The sequence below is a fragment of the Trachypithecus francoisi genome, unplaced genomic scaffold (assembly GCF_009764315.1).
Source record: "Trachypithecus francoisi isolate TF-2019V2 unplaced genomic scaffold, Tfra_2.0 Lachesis_group0, whole genome shotgun sequence".
NCBI lineage: Eukaryota > Metazoa > Chordata > Mammalia > Primates > Cercopithecidae > Trachypithecus > Trachypithecus francoisi.
Window position 1 is genome coordinate 118,858,436 of NW_022681453.1, and position 21,435 is coordinate 118,879,870.

Here is a 21,435-nt window from a genome sequence, read left to right on the forward strand (position 1 = left end):
GTATGAACTGAGGACGGAGCTCATGGAAAAGATGTGGCATTCCTTGCAATTACCCATTGTTTTGTGTGTTAAATTTCAGAAGCCTTGGTTGAGTGGGTGGAAAAACAACACTGCTGATAATGAAACTCAGTGAGCACATGGCATGCACAGGACACTTACCTATTTTGACCTGTGTTGCGTATTGAGTACATGTTGAACACTGAACAGCTTCACTCAGCATTGTGGTGGAAATGGAGAGAGACGGAAAGGACAGAATACTTTTGTGAGTAGAAAGGTAGATTTCTGTGCAGTTCTATGCAGCGGTAAACGTTGCCTGGCCTTAGTCAGTGAGAACTCAATGTTGATTTGCCTACCTGGAGTAAATGACTTTTTTTGGCATATATAACCCATAAAAGTTTAAAACCAGAATTACCCTCCCCCAATGGCTACAACCATTTGGTTGTCTGGATATTCTTATCCAGGACTAACTGTACTTATGGAAAAATCTAGTTCTTTAAACTTACTGGTTAAAACGGAAATATAACAGGAATAGCAGGGACAGTTGGGGTAGGAGAGGGCCTGGCAACTATGGCTGCCATTGATGTAATAGTAGTGATCTCAGCTAGCCCAGCTGGGAAGCCCACCATGTGCTAGGTACTCTTCTAAGTATTTTATATATGTTAACTAATTTCTTCCTCAGATAATCTTGTGAAATTGTTACTATTACTTCATTCATTTTATAAGTGAGGAAACCAAGGCACAGAGAAAGGTTTATTAACATGCCTAGGATCTCACAACTAGTCATTTGTGGAGTGTGGAATTGAATTTAGAGGAGATTGGCCCCAGTGTCTGCCACAACTACTACAGCACTACGGTTGGCCAGGGAAGAAACCTGCATTCTCCTTGTAGAGTTTTCTATTTATCTTCCCTTTATTTCTTGGAGTGTGTGTATCATATCATATGATTTTGGAAAAGTGTCTGAAGGTCATCAAAATCTAAGTACTAGGAGGCTAAGATCAGAAAGATAATGCATTCTATAGGTAAAGGAATTTGCTCCTCATTGTTTTTATCATGGAAAGAAGTTCCACATTTAATTAATTCCTGGTTATTATTATTATAAATTGGTTGAATTACATTGTGGTCTAGTAGATAGGGCTGGGTAATACATTTTGTTCAGAACTCAAGAGCTTGATTTTAAACGTAAAGTCAGCCATTTATATGTAGTTAAATGCTAATATAAAAATATTCAATCATATTTCTTTATGATAATGGAATGAGCAGGGATATGTGTGTATGCAAAACTTGGAAGCAACGTTTTTACAACCGTAGGGTAATAGTACTATTGCCTAGTGTAAGTAGCTTTTCTCAAGAGACTGTAGGGCTGATTGAAATTGGCCAGTTTCAGGTGATTTTTATGGGAGTTACGTTTATTGCAGCTCATTAATGCCATGTTTAATAGTTACTGGTTTTCTGAAATGTTGTCCTGAGTGGAAAGGGGGTTCCACTGCTAGAGGATCAGGACCTAAAATAGTTTTGCGTGAATAACGTAAGTTTGTAACTTATTTCTTGGGAACCTGTTTAAAAGAAAGTGTACTTGAAAGACCGGGTGTGGTGGCTCATGCCCGAGCTTACTCCCAAAGTGCTGTAATCCCAGCACTTTGGGAGGCCAAGGCTGGTGGATCACCTGAGCTCAGGAATTTGAGACCAGCCTGGCCAACATGGCGAAACCCTGTCTCTACTAAAACAAAAATTAGCTGGGGGTGGTGGTGGGTGCCTGTAATCCCAGCTACTTGGAAGGCTGAGTCAGGAGAATTGCTTGAATCCAGGAGGCAGAGGCTGCAAGGAGCCGAGATTGCACCATTGCATTCCAGCCTGGGCAACAAGAGCAAAACTCCATCTCAAAAAAATAAACAAAAACCAAAGCAAACAAACAAAAAAACCCCAAAAAAACAACAACAAAAAAAGAAACTATATTCTGGAGACTGTATTTTGGAAAAAGAGTTATAAAAAAATAAAAATAGGTCACACTTTATTGTGATGTTTTATGCAGTTTGTATAAACACTGGCTGAATTTAAAATTTTTGCACATAGTATTGAACACATGAAACCTATCAAGATGTTTTAGTATATTGGGTTTGCTATAAAACTAAAGTTTATTCAGGTTTCTTCTTTTGAGAGAGAGATTATGACAAAAGAATAGCTTGACTTTCTGCCCCAAGAATCTTTATTTTGTCCTTTTTTGCCTTTGTTTTACTGATTTTATATGTCTTGGACCTGTTTTTGCCTATTTTGAACCTGTTTTGGAGGGGCTACCAAACTGCCAAACCAATGAACTCATCACAGAAGAGGCAGCTTCACATCCAGAGAATTCATAGTCTCAGCTTTCTGAATGACACCTAAGATCACTACCTTAATTTTTTTTTTATCTGCTAGTCAGTACTTTTCAACAGTCTTTTCTGCTTGTTTTAGGTTTAGTCTGTAAAAGGAAAGCAGGATATTAATCTGCATGAAAACCTGGAGAAATTAGAAAACTTTTGTTGGGTATTACTTTTGCCTGATACCTACTCAAAAGTAGAAACAGAAATACCTTATTATATTATTAGCACTTTCTCTGCAATCATTAGGATTAAAAATACCATGGGTATCAAATAAATAACACAGTTTACAAGGGAAAAAAGTGACCAAAGCACCCTGTGGATCAGATTGACTACTTGCTGCTTTTGTGAACTTGTGCTTCATCTGTATTTCTGTTCGGTAAGTTTTGATAGGCTAGACTTCTCCAGATACATGAAAACATTAATCATTTAGTAAACAGGCCGAGGTTTTATTGAGGTTTATATGGGCTCAGAAGGGAGGACATGTGTGCTGATTGGTCCATGGGTGGCCATGGGCGGTCCTGGAAAAAGCACCATCCGATTGGCCAGAAGGCATCAAGGAAATTCTCACTCCCAGTAGCAGTGGCACACACCTGTAACCCCAGCCCTTTGGGAGGCTGAGGTGGGTAGATCACTTGAGGTCAGGAGTTCAAAACCAGCCTGACCAACATGGTGAAACCCCATCTCTACTAAAAATACAAAATTAGCTGGGCATGGTGGCACACGCCTGTAATCCTAGCTACTTGGGAGGCTGAGGCAGGAGAATCACTTGAATCTGGGAGAAGGAGGTTGCAGTGAGCCGAGATTGTGCCACCGCACTCCAGCCTGGGCAACAAGAGCAAAACTCCATCTTAAATAAATAAATAAATAAAAAGATAATTTAGTAAAATTAAAGGGTTGAAGTATAACTTAATAAAACCTTAGCCTTAACAATGATTTCCCCAGTCTTTAGAGGGAAGATTTGTTTTTAATTTCCTTGTAAATCTCATTCTATAAGGCCCATGCTGGACAGATTTGGTGATTAAGATCTGAACCTTTATTTTTTTCTTTCCTATAGCTGACATTAGTAAGAATATAATATATTGTGATATGAGCACCTGGGAAAGAAAAACCAAAGGTGTGATGGAGCACAAATTAAATGAATCTGACATTTCTCCCAACTCCTGGGGAACAAGTATTTTGAACTATAGTTTACTATGCAGTTAGAGCAATTTAATAGATTAGGTGGACATGCTGTCTACTGTCAAAAACGGCTTTTTCAAAACATGAATAATAATACATATATTTATTTAAGCCCTTCTCATATAGCCTTCTCCCGGAGGGTGAGCAGGTTAGGGGGCATGAGTAAATAGAGAACAAATGGAGAATACAGAATGTGTAGTTTTAGTGGACGATACCGTTTATTGTTATTATTTTTAAAGTTGATATATAATCATTGCACATATTGTACATATTGTTGGAGTACATGTGATATTTTGATACCTGTATGCCATGTGTAATGATCAGATTACGTTACTGTTGAGCTATCATCATCACAGGATTCTTCGGGTGTCACTTTGCCATCCAGAAACCTCTGTGGCCGGTGGCGCCTCTGCTTGAGGTTTGCTCGTGCCTGCTGGGCTGCTTCTGCACACTCGGCCTGCCAGGCTGTGCTCAGCTTGCACCGCCGGCTGGGATCCTTTCCTGCCAAGGGTGCACCAGGCACGGAGCGGTGAGGGACGTCTAAGTGTGTGAGCACAGGGTCCGGCCACTGTGCACAGCTAAGCATTCTGGCTGCTGCGGTGGGGTGGGCAGCTTCATGCACCAGCACAGGTGCTGGCTCCATACGAGGCTGTGGCTGGACCAGACATACCTCAAGCTGCGGGTACCAGTGTCTGGATGAGGGGAACACAGTGGCGCCTGAAAGTTCTGAGATGCCAGGAACCACAGAGCCCCAAAGAGGGTGTTACAGCATGTCACAGCCCTGGCTCAGGGAGCACTGAGTTCTGGGCTCTCAGTAGGGCCGCAGCTCTTCTCTCCTTATTGCCTGCAGTGCGGTGAGTGGGGGTGGAGGTGGGGGTTGTGTTTCACCCTGTTTGTGTTACAGCTCTTTCAGTCATGCCTGCCTGTGGCTCCTGGACTGGTTCAGCATCACCACTGCTTCTTGTTGCATGAGGTGGCTGCCTGGTGCTGGCAGAGGGCGGGAGGGCTATAGTGTTACAGCCCCTTTAGCTCCTGCCCACAGCTGAGCAAGCTGGCCAGGAAAGTGTCACAGCTCCTTTCGTTCCTGCTGTTTGGCGGGTCTTGAGTTTTTTTTCACGTCCTGGAAGAATGAAGTTACACAGGCAACTGGAGGGCAAGCAAGGCAGAGAGGAGCTTTATTGAGCAACAGAACAGCTCTCAGTGGAGAGGAGACCCAAAGTGGTTAGCTCCTATCCACAGACAGGTGACGAGTCGCTGAGTCTGGGAGTTTTTATGGGCTCAGGAGGGTGACCATGGGCGGCCACGGGCGGGCCTGGAAAAAGCACCATCTGATTAGCCGAAAGGCATCAAGGAAGTTCTCACTCCCAGTAGCCGACTCCACCCAGAACTGGCAGCCCCAGCCGTAGGCTACGGGCCCTCCCTGGCTTAAAGGTGGAGTTTCACCAGGGACCTGCCGCTTCCTGCCTAGGAACCTGTCTGCCTCCCACCACTATCAATATGCCATCCATGGTGCCCAGGCTGTCCAGCCCAAGGGGCACCTGCAGGCCTGCACTGAACCGCCCTCAGCCGCTTGACCTCCTTCCCATGCTCATTGGTGCCCAAGGTCTGGAGGGAGCCCAGGCAGCAGGGGGCTGGCATGTCAGTGCTACCCCGAGCACACACACATCCGGCCGGCTCGCGACAGTGCCCAGGCTCAGCCAAAACTGTTTCCCGCACTGGAGCGGGTGCCAGGGGCAGGGAGAGGCCAGGGAGTGGGAGAAGGCACTTCTGAGTCTGCGGGAGCACAGGGATGCCTGGGTCTGGAGCTGCAGCTGGGTCGCTGCAGCTGTGCCCTGGGGCGCATGCTCCCATCCTGCCAATTTGGTAGAGCACAGGACTCCCACTGGGATCACCTGTTCCCGCCCCCGCCAGCTCCACTAAGCCGCCCCCTACTCCTCCATGCAGCTGGCATCCTTGCAGTGGCCCCTCCACATGGGCTGCCACTGCTATCATTATGATGTGTTTTGATAAAATAGATCGTTAGATTTTTCTTAAGAGTTCTGCATTTTTCCTTTCTTTTCTTTTTTTGTTTTCCTTTTTTCTTTTGAAGTGGGTCTGTGTCACTCAGGCTGGAGTGCAGGGGCACAGTCATAGTTCCCTACAGCCTCAAACTCCTGGGCCCGCGCAATCCTTCCGCCTCAGCTTCCCAAAGTGTGCTGGGACTACAAGCGTGTGACATCATGTCTGGCTAATTTTTTGTTTTTAAAACTTTTTTAGAGATGGGAATCTCACTTTTTTTTTGCCCAGGCTGTTCTCAAACTCCAGACATCAAGTAATCCTCCTTTCTCAGCCTCCCGAGTGTCTGAAATTACAGGTGTGAGTCACCATGCCTGGCAAAATCTGCATTTTTGTAGTATTTTGTTTTAGTTAAACTTTTCAGCTGAGTGCAAAAAAATGAAAAGATTTGCGCATGAATATGCAAACAGGTATGACTTGAGAAGAATGAGCTAAGGTTTTAGGGAAGAAAATATTCTTTTTTCTGGCTCAAGTGAGAGAATTAGCTCAGCTTAGAAGTTACTTGCTTTTTGATGTGTTACTCAGATGTGTTACCCTTATATAGAATCATTAAATCGTTATTTTTGTACACATTCTTATTGAGTTGAGATTTTGCTGCTGACACATTTGCAAAAATTGGGAATGAAAATTAGAGTTTCTTGTTCAGTGCTTTACTACTCTGCTGTTCCAGAAACCTTTAAGTTAAAGTAACAGATTAAAGTATTTCATATGAAGAGAACTTTATGATTTCATATGACAATATACACACACTGAAAAACATATAACTTTAAATATTTTAATGATTACAAATAGTATAACAAAAATTAGTCATAACATAAATGTAAAAATGTAGGTTTTTAAGTAGTGAGTTCAGTGCTGATTGGAATACTAAGGATCTCAATAACCTAGTATAATTCAAGATGAAGAAACAGAAATCATGGCCTTCATCAGGTGTGAACTTGGCGGGACCCTGTTTGCAGGCTCTGCCTGTCTCTGCAGTGGGTTGAGTTCCTCATTGGTCCACTGACCCAGGTGTAGGGAAGAGGTTGGCTAGACTTAATTCTGAATTTGATTGTCAGTAGCCCAAGGTTATAATGATTTCTCACACCTTGGACATACAGAAAATGATAAAATATAATGTTTTTAGAACCTGATTTTGCAAAGGGGCATAGATAAGGTTGATTGTTAGAAGGACCCAAGGGGAATGGTTGGAAGGCATGTCATAGAAGGAGAAGATAAAGAAAGCCTAGATGATTTTTGTCTGTAGAAGAGGAGGGCTGATGGAATTCAGCTGGCAAAGTCTGTATTTAAATCTAGTTTTATGGGATTGAGGTTACATTTCGTTTGTATGGCTCTTAGGAACAGAATTCAGATTTCTGCCTTTGAGAAAGGGGAAACCCTTTAACAGTTGCGATTATTAAAAAATGGAATTTCCTGCGTTTTGAGATAGTGAACTCTACATTGAAGTATTCTGCTACTTACTAGAAATTTTGTTCAAAATTTCAAGCATTAAATGGGGAATTGGTCTGGATGACCGTTAAGATCCCCAAGAGAATTCCAATTCTGTGATCTTAGCTGTCAATTAAAGATGTTTATAAATGTTTTATCAACTGTTCTACCTACTTCCTTATTCTTAGATGTATACCATTTCATATTAAACTATCACCAGGGGCCATTAATCATATAAATAGCAATAATTGCATAGACTGATGCCTCATAGAGTGCTTATTATCCTATATTATATAAAATCCTGTGATCATTTTGTTGTTGCCATGGAAGTATAACAGTAGTTGCTTTATTATGACTAAAGCCGGGGGACTATTTTTAGCCAAATTACAGTCATCTTTGCCAGCTGAAGCATATTCAATTAAATATCCATTAATAGGATAAAGTTTATGGAACTCTGCTAAAGACTCTTTTTCCCTCTTCACTTTTAAACGTTGTGATGAAATTAAAACTTAGCTAATTGGGCTCAAGGTAACTACAAATGAGATGTGCTTCAAGGATCTTGAATGAGCCTATTTTTTTCTACCTTCTGTTTATTTTTTACTGCATTCTTTCTAAGTCATTCTTCTGAACTGATCCATAGCACATCTGCATCAAAACTAGTGATCAGGGATGGCCTGAGAAAGTGGGGCTGCTTGTGGGGAAAAGCAGACTCTGAAGGCCTGGAAATCTACATTTTCAAAAAGGCCTAGAAATTTTGATGTAACAGACATTTGAGGATGATAGCAGGAAGAATTTAGAAATTGTCAACTAACACCTGTCTTCTAGAATCTGCAAGCATAGACCTACGTGACTCCAGTACCAGCAGTGCCACCCAGCATATTACTCTAGAAGGAAGCACAGAAATTATCAGGTTTCTTCTCTTTTACTTTGTATCATGGACAAATAAGTAACTTTCCCAGGGCCATACAGACTGAATCCCATATCTCCACTGAGCCATTTGGTTTTGATGGGGGTGGACTGAAGAGAAGAACTTTAAAAAATACTATTGGAAAGCTGAAATAGACCAGTGACCAGCCTCTGGATTCCTGTGATGATTTGTATCAGTTACCATTTTGAATATCATGCATATGCTATGGTCACAGATCTCTTAATGCATCACGAGGACAGTTGGAAAACAATTCAGTTGAGATTAATTGGTACCGTGTATTTTCTGGTTGTGGCTTTTCTGCCTTGTCTGTAGTTTACACACCAATCCATCAAATTAATTCCTTCCTTTTTCTTTTTCTTCCACGTTAGGTATCTGTCTGGTTCCTCCCTTCTTTTTCAAAGAGAGGATCAACTTTCTGCCCCAGATCCTTCTTTCTCCTTATCCGTTCTCTATTTCATTTTAGTAACATTTCTGTGCAGACAGCCTAACAGACCTGACCTCAGATCTCTGGCCAGGAAGTTTTTACTCAAATACTTTGACAGTGTTTTACTCATCTAAAAGTGAATGTGATCCCTAGACAAGTATGAGGCTGAAAGTGCGTCTCATTGGACCTCAGGCCATGTGAGCATACGTATATGGGAACATGGGGGTTCTTTTACAGGTAAAGTCACGGGGAAGACAAGTCATAAACCACAGTGGTTTCTCAAAGGCAGTGATAGAGATAAGATGATGAGGAAACTCCTGTCTTCTCAGTATTCACAGTTTTGTTTGAGTAGGGATGTCTGGAAAGGGGAGGAGTATAATGCTAACATTTTGCCTTGAAGGGATTTATGAGTTGCTCATATTTATATATCATGCATATCATTTGTTTGTGCTCATACTCTTGCTTAACCATTGATAGTACTGTATGCGAAACTCCACATTTTGATGTACTCTTGTTTTTAGTGATTACCTGGTAATTTTGCCTTCCCCCATTACCTATCCTAATATGGCGTCTTTTTTTAGCCTTTCCAGGTAAGCAAACCCCAAAGCCTTAGTAGTTGTTTTGAGGAGCTAACTTTAAAATGTATGTATTCTATTGAAAATCTTGTTGCTTTTTCCGCCGAGGATAAATAGCAGTGAATCAGCTGGGAGACCTTTCTGGTAACCTGTCACCCCAAATGTAGATACTCCATTTTGATTTGTCTCAGGCCCCCTTTATAGATGAAGGGTTGGTTTTTGAAAGTGAAACTGTAGCTTGTTTAGTAAAATTGCTTGTTTCTGTGGAGGCAATGTGCCAAAATTAGAGGCATCTATGTTGCAGCCCTAAAGCAGTCTGGTGCCTCTCAAACAGTGACTTTGTCAGTTCATTTTTATGGCTGAGAAAGTAGCAGTCTAGGTGACCAACTTTCTCATAATTGCTTGGGGGTGTTTACTGACTGCCCTTGATCATACTGCAAACACTTCAGAGGTAGGAGAGCCTAACCTATTTGTAGTCGTTATTTACCCTCAGCCCTCAGCCTGCCCTTTGTTTTTTACTTACAAACAAAAGAGTAAAAGCAACAGGCTGGTCTGTAGGAACTCTCAGTTACTTTCCCAGCCGCTTCTGTGTGGTTTTAGGTAAGGCAGAGACTGGAACTATATACATCAAACTAATTATCTCAGAGCCCTTTATTAGGTCCAAGCCGCTGGACAACTTAGAGGATTTTTATTAACAATCAAGACTCTTTTGTAAAGTTAAGTTAATTTTAGGAGATTGATGGCCCCTTCCAGCCTGACACTGGAGTGATGATGGAGTGAGTGAGCAGCCTTCTAGATTGGAGAGAAAGTGGCATCAGGTAGACAAACTGTGACTCTGTGTTTTATGGAATATTTAGTTCATTTTTTTTCCATTTCCATAATCACTCTTGATTTTCCTTAGTAGTTCTAGTCCATACATCCTGGACATTTCTTTCTTGCCTTTGGATTTTAAGTGCATGAGTTAAAAGAACTAAGCTAGTAAACCACATTAGGATGTTTCCAATAAAATGCCCTTACAATGTTGTTAAAGACTTTGCTTTATGGCAAGCACTCTTGCAGGGGCAATGGCAGAGTCAACCCTGAGAGTAGTTAAAAGGGATCCTCTGTGGTTTGCTTTGTAAGCCTCACTAAAGCAACAATAATTGAAATCCTTGAAATGTATTGAGTAATGATATGTTGGTAAAGCAATACATGATTATTACTTGTCATACAACTTTCAGGTTGGTGATGTTTTTCATGTTCTGTCATTTGTAACAGATGAATAATGTAAAACAGCTTGTGAGGAGTACAATGACGTTTTGTTGTCTGGTTAATGATTTCAGCACTATTTGCAAAATTGCCCTGCTAGAGCATGACCTAGGAATTGTAAAGTGGAACACAAATAAAATAGGAAATGTGTATTTGCCCATAAATTCTTCATGGACTTGTTACAAAAATACGTGTTTGCTGTCCTGTCTTTTGCTCACTCCTCTGTCCCCACTGAGAGAAGAGGGCCTTGTGGCCAGGCAAATGGGATGGAAGTGGGAGTACGTGAAGGAAGAGTAGACAAGGTTTTATTCATCTCTGTTCCCTTTCATAACTCTTCCTAAGAGCAGAGAAAGCTGGTGAGAGAATGACAGGCAACCCTGTTAAAGACTTGGGGGCTGGGCATGGTGGTTCACGCCTGTAGTCCCAGCACTTTGGGAGGCTGAGGCGGGTGGATCATCTGAGGTCAAGAATTTGAGACCAGCCTGACCAACATGGTGAAACCCTGTCTCTACTAAAAATACAAAAATTAGCCTGGCATGGTGGCAGACGCCTGTAATCCCAGCTACTTGGGAGGCTGAGGCAGGAGAATTGCTTGAACCCAGGAGGCAGAGGTTGCAGTGAGCAAAGACTGCGCCAGTGCAGCCCAGCCTGGACTCAGGGCCAGCGCAGTGAATAAATTCTGCCTCCTTCCTGCTGAGACCTCCCTTAGTTGCTCTGCTTGCATCAATTTTTAATGAGCAATCTTTCTGATTCTTGTCTCTACAAAATGTGTAAACTTTAGTATGATTATTTAACATCTTAGTCTTCATTTTACCTCAGGCATTTAAAATTTAAATAGCCTTGTTCTAATAAGCAGAATAGGGGCTCATTTTTTACCCTCAACAAGTTTGTCTAGAGGATACCACTAGGAGTTATACTCACCTGTTCCTATTCATCTCTCCTGGGAACTGCGTCTTGAGTTTGTTATTAGCTGAAATGCTAATACGTGCTCTTTACTCTGTGTGAGAAAGTCTGAGGGCCTCTCGGATGTCATGGGCCAAAGAGAAAAAAATGCTGGGATGGTTTGCTTTTAAAGGTTTTGAAATGATGCACTTGATGCTCTTTCTGATGCCTTTGTTTTAATTTTGCTGTTGATATTTGCAAGGACTTTACTTGTTAAATATCAGAAGCCTTTTCTCAGTATTATTGAGTTGTATTTGTATAATTCCTTAGGGCTTTAATGTTTACAAGGTCCTGGTTTAAGTATAAATAAGTTTATCTTTGGATTACCTGCCGTTCCAAACCTGACATTAAAGATCAAAACAAAGAAAGATGGGATCTTAGTATTCATTTAAATAAGTTTAACTGGCTAGGCACAGTGACTCACACCTGTAATCTCTGCCCTTTGGGTGGCTGAGGTGGGAGGATCGCTTGAGGCCAGGAGTTCAAGGCCAGCCTGGGCAACATGGTGAGACCACATCTCTACAAAAAAATACAAAAATCAGCTGCGCATGTAGTGGCTTGTCTGTAGTCCTAGATACTCAGGAGGCTGTGGTGAGAGGATCACTTGACCCCAGGAGGTTGAGGCTGCATTGAGCTGTGATCATGCCACTGCACTCCAGCCTAGGTGACAGAGCGAGACCCTGTCTCAAAATAAATAAATAAGTTTAAATGATAAGGTAATCCTGAATGTTGTTTATTTGTAGACTAAGTAAATTATGTTTCAAATTGGAACAAGGTGATAAAGTTTAACTTGAAGAGCAGAGTCCTGAGACCCTGGGAGATTCAGCTTCACCGTCAGTCTAGATGTATGGAACCCACTATTTTTTGTTTTTCCAGAGATCAATTTCTTGGACCCTTTCTCAGAGGTCTGCTGCCTAACTCTTCAATTATTTCTGTTGCTAGATCAGACTTTCACCAAATGCTCATGCTGCTTGAGTTGCCTGGGCTATGTGCCTGACTCCATGCTGAGATACACAGAAATCTCAGGCCAAAAGCTGGGTCTCCCCTCCCCCTACATGGTTCTGTGCACCTGTGCATTACTCATTCCGCATGCCATTCTCTCCATAATTAAGAACAGAAATGTTTGTTCTCGTCAATGTCATTGTGTCCTTGGCATCCTGCACAAGGTCTGGCAGTTACATTGGGTTCAACAAAGGTTTGTTGAACTGAACAAAGTAACAACCAAGAGTTCTAAAAACTGGAGTTGAAGATTATACTACAAGCCTGTTTCCTGGTACCTGATGTCTTTGACAGTCTTAAAGCTTGCATTTCTGTAGCCCTGAATTTAAATCAAGTTCTTTTTGAAACCATGTTAGGTCATCATGCCTGCTGTGAATGGATTCACCAGCTTTCTGTACCATTCATTGCTAGTTACTGAATTTTGAATATTCTTCCCCCACCCACTCTATGGATAATTGTTATTGTCCAGCTCCAGAGTTCCTTGCCTCTAATGAAACAATTGCTGCTGCTTTATGCGGTAGTTTGTTGTTTATGTATGTGTTAAAAATCTTCCGTGTGACTTTCAATTCCTTACATCATTTTGTACAATGAATGTTGATTGAATTTAATAAAACACAAGCTAAGAAAAGCATAGTATTATGTATTTACACAGTAAGTGTATAGTTTTTTTTTTTTTTAACCATTTAAGCCTAAAAACAACTTGATAAAGTAACTAATTGGGTAGATTCCTCAATTTCAATGAAATTGAGGAAAATTGGGATTTAAGAAGCTTGTCTTATGTGAGAATTAAACCCTGGTCTTTCTACTCCTGATGCCCTTAAAACAGCTAAGTAACAAAACAGGTTCAGAGAGGAATATTTGAAAGAAAAGACTTGAATTTCAAATTGGCAAGACAGAATTGTTAACTAACGCCGGCCTTGTGATTTGACATGGCCAAGTGAGAAGATGATGGCTACCCTTATTTAAGAATTCTATCAGCAACTCAGTTTTGGTTCTTGGTAGTGATATACATTAAGGTTTTAGCAGGAAAATTTAGTCATGGAGCAATTTGTTCTTTTGGCCACTTGCTCCTTTTTAAAGACAATGACTGGACCAGACTAGAAATTCTTGAAATAAAGCCAATGCCAGAGAAACGGAGAAGATTGACTTTCAGAAACAAAAGGCTGGTCCTTTGATTGAGAGCTCTCTGAGGACATCTCGAAAGTTTGCACACCCAACTTTCCAAGATTTCCTAGAAATTGGGGAAACAGAACAGGTAATCTGGGGAGACACAGAGGAATAGGGTTGGGGGAGTAGACAACTATGACAAACCAGCCACCCTTCCCTTGTTCTTTTTATTTTCTTATTTTTTAATAACCATAATTAGGTTATCGTGAAGATACTACATTTTCAAGAGGAAGATATTCTTGCCAAGCTACAACATGGAAAGATACTTTAGAAAGAAAGAATTTGAAGAGCAAAAACACTCACTTGCTCATCTACGAAACCGTGTAACTCATTTGCTCATTTGGCCTCTGTGGTGAATGATTACACTGTGCTAACTTCTTTGTTCCCATGGTATTTTTCTTCTACTGGGGCAGTGTTTTAGGTTGTTAAGATGTTACTCATCAAGGCACAGTGCTAGGCACTTTATATGCATTACATCTTCCAGTCCTTAACCCTTGAAATTAGCACCTGTCATCCCTTTTGGTAGGCCAAAAGTGTTGATCAGACAGTTTTAAGTAATTTGCCCCAAGGTCATGCTAGAAAGTGATGGAGTCCAGGTGCAAACCCAAGCCTCCCTTAGCACCTTCCTGGCCCGTTTCCTCTCTGGGTGGATGCTGTTGGGAAGAAGTAGTTTTGGTTAGAGAGACCAGTATGCCTTCCCTCAGTTCACCTGAGCCAGAGGAATGTGCCGTCAGTACCTAGCTTCTGTGTGAAAATAACACCTGGAAAGAAGATGAGTTTGCCAGCAGCAGTTTAAGGAACAAGAGATCTTACTTTCAAAGGAAAGTGTAATTAGAAAAAGAAGAAGAACAGAGTTCTCGTCCCTGTTGTTCCATCTCTTGCCTGCTCTTTCCTGGGCTGGTCAGCTTGCTTCTGGGCCTCAGTTTGTTTATTTGTAAAACTGTGAGACTTCTATTATATCCTAAGGGCCTTTGACCTCCTCAGTTCTGCAGTTACTAAGGTTTCCACAAGATAATAATCTCTTTAAATCTTGTAAAATTTAGACAGTGCCTGAAATGCCTCCTTGTGTTTATTTATTTATATGTCTGTATCCCCACGCAGTTGCTTGTGGATAGACAATGCATCTGTTGGCTTTTGCATAGCACAGTGTCTAGAAATAGTGTCTTTGCAAATATGAATGTATATGGAATGAAAATGTGCTCTCAAGAGATTTATATGCCATTGCTGTTTGGTAGCTTGTTAGTAACCCCAGTTTTACTATCTTATCTTTCTTTGGTTATTGGCATAATTTTTCAATTCTTTTTTTGTTGAGGTGAAATGCAGAGAACATAAAATTAACTCATTTAGTAAATACACCTATTCACAATGTTATGCAACCACTACCTCTGTTTCCAAAATGTTTTTCATCACCCCAAAAAGCTGTACCCATTGAGCGGATGCTCCTCAGCCTTTGGCAACCACCAATCTGAGTTCTGTTTCTGTAGATTTATTTATTGTGAATATTTCATATAAGTGGAATGACACAATATGGGTGATCTTTTGGGTCTAATCCTGATGCTTTCAAGCTTTGTCAGCATTGTAGCTTGTGTTACTGCTTCATTCCTTTTTATGGTTGAGTAGTATTCTATTGTTTGTACATACCACATTTTACCCATCCATCTTCTGATGGACATTTCATCTGTTTCTATCTTTTGAGTATTGTGAACATGAACACATGTACAGGCTGCTGTGAACATGCCTGTAGATGTGTTTGTTTATGTGTTTTCAATTCTCTTGGATATATTACTTTCAATGGCAAAAAGCAATTACTTTTGTACCAACCTAATACAACTAAAAGTGGAATTAGTGGGTCATCAGGGAATTTTACATTTAACTTTTTTAAGGGAGTGCTACACTTTTCCACAGTTTCTGTTTTACTTGCCTACCAGCAGTGTAAAAGGTTCCAATTTCTCCACAAACTTGCCAACATTTGTTATTTTCTCTGTGTGTGTGTGTGTCTTTGTCTTTTAATAGCCATCCTAGTGTGCGTGAAGTGGTATCTCATCATGGTTTTGATTTGTATTTTCCTCATGATTAATGATGTTGAGCATCTTTTTATGTGTATGCATGTGTTTGTGTGTTGGCTATTTACATATTATCTTTGGAGAAATGTCTATTCATTTAGCCATTTTTAAGTTGGGTTGTTTGTCTTTTTGTTGAGTTGTAAGAGTTCTTCATCTATTCTGGATACAAGTCCCTTATCAAATATGATTTGGAAATATCTTTCCCATTCTATAGGATGTGTTTTCATTTTCTTAGTAATGTCTTTTGATACACAAAAGTTTCTAATTTTTTTTTTTTTTTTTTTTTTTGAGATGGAGTCTTGCTCTGTCGCCTAGACTGGAGTGCAGTGGCGGGATCTCGGCTCACTGCAAGCTCCGCCTTCTGGGTTTATGCCATTCTCCTGCCTCAGCCACCCGAGTAGCTGGGACTACAGGCACCCACCACCTCGCCCAGCTAGTTTTTTGTATTTTTTAGTAGAGACGGGGTTTCACAAAAGTTTCTAATTTGAATGAAGTTCTTTTTATCTATATTTTGTTGCTTGTACTTTTGGTGTCTACAGATCTGTTGCCAAATGCAGTGTCATGAAGATTTACTTCTGTTTTCTTCTAAGAGTTTTATTATTTTTTTAAGCTTCTATAAGTAGGTCTGTGATCCATTTTGAGTTGATTTTGGTATATGATATGAGATGGGGTCCAAGTTCATTCTTTCTGCCTATTTGGGGTCCCTGGAATTTTGATAGTATTACATTGACTCTAGACCACTTTGAGTATTATTGCTAGCTTAATAATAAATCATCCATGGATGGGTGTGGTGGCTCATGCCTGTACTCCCAGTACTTTGGAGGCCGAGGAGTATCACTTGAGCCCCAGGAGTTCGAGATCAGCCTGGGCAATATAGTGAGACTCTGGCTCTATTAAAATCAATCAATCAATCAGTCTTCTGTTTCATGCTACTATTTAGCAATGTTTTGTAGTTTCAGTATACAAACCATTTACTCCATTGATTAAATTTATTTCTAGGTATTGTATTCTTTTGGATGCTGTTGTGATTGGAATTGTTTTCTTAATTTTCTGATTATTCATTTCTGGTGTGTAGAAACACAATTGGCTTTTGTGTGCAGATGTGATACCTTGCGGCTTTACTAGTGTGCTAGCTCTAGTAATTTTTTTGTGGGATCTTTGAGATTTTCTGTATGTTGGGATATGTCATATGTGAGTAGATAAATTTTACTTCCAATTTGGGTGCCTTTCTTTTTCTTGCCTAATTGTTCTGGCTAGAAATTCCAGTACAATGTGGAATCTCAGTGGTGAAGGTCGGCATCCTTGTCTAGTTCCTGATGTTGGGGGAAAGTCTGGTTCATATAGTCTTCTGTCTCATGAAGTCAGAGCTTATCAAAGCATGGTCCCTAGACAGCAACATCCACACCACCTGAGAACTTGTTAGAAATACTCATTCTTGGGGATTCCCTCTAAACTTTCTGATTCTGACACTGTGCGGAGTGGGGCCTAGCAATTTGTATTTTAAGAAACGCTTTAGGTGATGTGGATGCACATTGAAGTTGAAGAACCACTGCAGCAGAGTTCGAATTTCTTTGAAGTTAGTATCTGTGCTTTATTTTCTTTGTATTCCTTTTAGTTCCCTTGTGGGATTAATCAGTGTTGAATAATAAAAAAAAAGAAAGAAAGAAAGAAATTCAGAGCTAACCGAAGTGCCTACATTATCTCTTAGCTTGTGTAAGAGTCTTGAGTCACTATGAATGATTAGCGATTCATCATTAGACATTTATGAGATTCATCAGAAGATCTCACATTTTGTATGCAGTATTAGACCCATTGCAAACAGCTTAAGTGTACTTGTATTTAGACCATTTGTTCTGATAATTGCTTTCACCATTATTATCTATTTACCTACTAGCTGTGGCCTTCTAGCTACTTCTGCCAGCAAGGATTTCTGTTCCTCAGCAATTTAAAAAGACTGAAGGGTCACTTTTATAGGATATATTGGATTTTATCACATCATTATTTCATCTTTGCCTTATTTTCTCATTAGTTTTATCTTGCTGTGTTGTGATATCAACTCCTTTGCATTCTTTTTGAGCAAGACGATATTTAAATCAATTAGGAAAAAATGTGATCTCTTGCAACTAAGGGCTATTGTTGAAAAATAGCCATTTAGACATACAAGTACCAGTTTATAGACAAGTCCAATACTTATATGAATTCATTACCTGTTTACATGTATTACATGAATACTCAGATGATAAAAATACCATTTAAATGTGCCTGAAATTATAATATAATTGATTAGTTTATGGCTGATCTTTTTCTAAGACTTATTTTAAATGATGATTTATACCCTGGATTCCCAGTTGCCACCACTTTGAGATTTCCAAACTTTGTTTGTAATTCATCTAATTAGTCTAGTTCTGTCTGCTCCCAGAATGGGTGAATGTTGTGAAGATAGCATCTGAGATGTGTGAGCTCTAGGTCAGTGGTTCCAACCTTTTTGGCACCAGGGACTGGTTTCGTGGAAGACAATTTTTCCACGGATTGGGGGTGAGGGAGACTATTTCAGAATGAAACTGTTTCACCTCAGATCATCAGGCATTAGTTAGATTCTCATAAGGAGCACACAGCCTACATCTCTCTTCATGATAGAGTTCGCTGCTGATTAGGAATCTAATGCGGCTGCTGATCTGACAGGAGGCGGAGCTCAGGCAGCAATGCTGGCTTACCCACTGTTCATCTCCTGCTGTGCAGCTCGGTTCCTAACAGGCCACGGACCACTATTAGTGGTTGGGCACCGGTGCTCTTGGGGATCCCAGGTAGCAGGGAAGAAATAGAGGATGAGGCAGAATGATCTTGCAGCCTTGGTGGGGGCTCAGGAGCTCTCCAAGAGCTTGTGTGGTCCTAAGAATACAATGTTGCTGGTCTTTCCTTTTGTCTCTTTGATGTATGAATACTGTCATAGAATCATTGCATTAATTACCATTGATTGAATAATAAAGGCTCTCCAACCTTTCTGGTTCAAGGTTTAAGTAAATGAAAAATAAACTCATTAACAAATGCTAGCGGACTTTTAAGACTTTTAGGAACTTTAGGAAGAGAAATTAGTGTTTTAATTAGGGAAAGATTACAATAATATTGGACATTCTCAAACACAGTTGAGCAGAGATAGTAAACTCACAGATTGGGAAATAAATGTTTAGGAAGACAATAACTTCTTTTCGTACCACTATGGTGAATGAGATTTTATTTTGCTAGCTTTTAAACTCCAAATTGCCTATAGTTGTAATGGTTTATTTCAGAAAGGAGAGGAACTTGGGGTTCTAAGGCAAGGTAGAGTTTTGGAAACTGTTAGTGCATATTTTTAAATGTCCTTTGAAATAGTTTTGATGACAGTGACAAAAGGGGGAACAAACATGTTAAAGTCATTTGGCTACTCTTGAAATCAAGACTGTGAAAAAAACCTTTTCTAGCTGTAAATCACATACTTGTCCTACATTCTTTAAAGCATTTTACACAAATGACTTTAACAGTTTTAGGGGTCATGCCTAGGGTTAAGAGACTATTTGCATGGTAAACATTTTGGTGATTAAAAAGCAATACTTTATTGAGGTGGTAGCACCTCTGTTCACACTCTGTACTGTGAAACATTTTATTTTTACCTACTGAGGAAGGATTGTTCCCTAAGTCAATGTTGTACCAAGTGTATACTTGTTGATTTTATGTTGCATGGGTATGGGCTATTAAAAAGCTTTAGTACTTGTAATAGTAACAAGAAAATTTTTAAAAAGCAACCAAAACTATCAATAAAATTATAAAAAGCATTGTAAAGAATAATGATAACTAGTAACATTTTGATGAGTGATTATTGTGCCATGCACTGCTCTAAGCGCTTTTGCACGTAATGAATTTAATCTTTAAACCTGACCATATGAAGTAAGAACTGTTATTCTCATTTATGACTATTAGGAAGTAAGGCTCAGAAAGGCTAAGCTAATTGTTCAGGGTCACACCACCAGTGTGAATAGTGAGCTGGGAAATAAAACCAGGCAGACCACGCTCTTAACATCTGCTGCATCGAACTGTGTACATCAGCCCTTGAATTTCACAGACAGTGCTCAGGATGGCGCAGACATCCCATTGTTTATGATTTATTTTTAATGAATCAATTAAAATACAAATATTAAGTAAATATACAACTCTATGGCTATGTGAAAAATGCTGAAGGTGACGGGAAAAATGGTTTTGGAAATCAATGCCTTCAGCGATTGGTGGATGTATTCGTTTAAATTATACTTAAGAATTAAATTGGGTCATGCAGTGATCCATTTTTATGCCATTCTCTTCTTTTGCTTTAAATTATTGCCATTGTGTTAGCATGTGAGAGACTGCTGTGTTTATTTTTTACAGTTAGAGATGATCGGATAGTTTAGTGATTTGGTGTATTATCCGTGAATTTGGATTGAATGCTTGGCACTTGGAATGTTAGATAAATATACAAATGTTCTTCCCTGCTCCTGTTTTCTTTCCTGTTTCACAGACTTGTTCATATGCTCACCAGTGTCCCTGTCCCTTTTTCCCCTACTGAGTCCTCTCCTGTGAAGTGGTCATAACACTGGTTGTACTGTGAAGTGAAAGATCCATTGTATGCACATTTAAATGCAGCACTGGATGGCAGGATCTGCCTTTTGCCAAATAAAGTGTTGTATTTCTCTTGGTTTTTGTTCCAGCTGAGCAATTTTCATTGCTGACAGCACAACATACATTAGGATAAAGCAAATAAACAATGCTAGCTCCAAGTGGAGCCAGGAAGTCCCATCTTGGACTAGAAACACAAAGTTTTCTATTGACATTTGGGAGGTGGGCTGCTAAATAGGCGAGCCAGCCACCAAATAGAAAACCAGTGGCCATGAGGTTCTTGCATTTCTAGGGAAACCATTTGTTTAATCGTTAGATCTTTGAAAGGTGTCCGAAGTTGATTTTGATGTAACAGCGGCCAGTTTCTTTGTAATTAAATATTAACTGAAAACTGTATCTTGGGTAATCATTAACCTTGCCATTCGTTGTTTGCCTTAGACATGTAATTAACATTCATTGAATTTAGCTTTTTGTTGTTGTTCACATCTTTTATTAACTCATACACAATTGCTTGTCTTCTGTTTTTAAAAATGTTTTTGGGAAGACAGAGTCTCGCTCTGTGCGCAGGCTTGGGGTATGGTGGCTTGATCATGACTTACTATAGCCTCGACCTCCTGGGCTCAAGCCATCCTCCCACCTGAGCTTTCCAAGTAGCTAGGACCACAGACACGCACCACCGTGCCTAGCAACTTTTTAATTTTTTGTAGAGATGGGATCTTGCTATGTTGCCCAGGCTGGTCTCAAACTTCTGGGCTCAAGTGAGCCACTGCGCCGAGCCTTGTCTTCTGGTTTGTTCAAGCAGTAAGTCAGACAATATTTGCTACAATAATGTCTGTCAAATGTTTGTGACTGGCCATAAAAACTCTGGCACCACATTCATCTGAAGGACACTGCTAGTGAAGGCCACTCATTTTGCTGTTGTCATCTACCTTATCGTATCTCAGGACATCCAGCTTAATCTTTTTCTATTACGTTTGTTCTTCTCGGGAGTGGTATGACTACTTCCATGAAGTCCCAACACAAGATGAAGAGTGGAGTCCTTTTGAATGTGTAGTTAAGACAGAGTATGTTCATCTTTCAGTTGCTTGCCGGCAAAGATCAGTCTCTGCTGATCAGGAGAAATTCCTTCTTTATTCTGGATCTTGGCCTTTGGATTTTCTATTGTGTCCAAGGGTTCAACCGTGAGAGTGGTGCTTTTTCTGTAAGGACTTTTACGAAAATCTGCATTTTGGTTGTGGTTCCATCCCAGATGGTGGATCAGAAAGCTGAATTTCCTATTTTGAAACAAATTTCTTGTTAATTTAATGCTTTACTTTGAAAAATCCAAGTAAATTTGGCATTCATATTTTTAATAGTCCTTATTTTAAAATATGATCTAGGCCTGATGCGGTGGCTCACACCTGTAATCCCAGCACTTTGGGAGGCCGAGGTGGGTGAATTACGAGGT

The 21,435-nt window shown here is 40.2% G+C and overlaps 1 protein-coding gene and 1 pseudogene across 2 annotated transcripts in view; one reads left to right on the forward strand and one right to left on the reverse strand.

Annotated features, from left to right (window-relative positions):
* LOC117084521 overlaps window positions 1-21,215 on the reverse strand; it is a 57,820-nt pseudogene extending 36,605 nt beyond the window's left edge.
* The window catches only part of FNDC3B (fibronectin type III domain containing 3B), a 378,980-nt gene that overhangs the window by 170,272 nt on the left and 187,273 nt on the right, over window positions 1-21,435 (forward strand). The gene's annotated exons all lie outside the window — the stretch shown is intronic.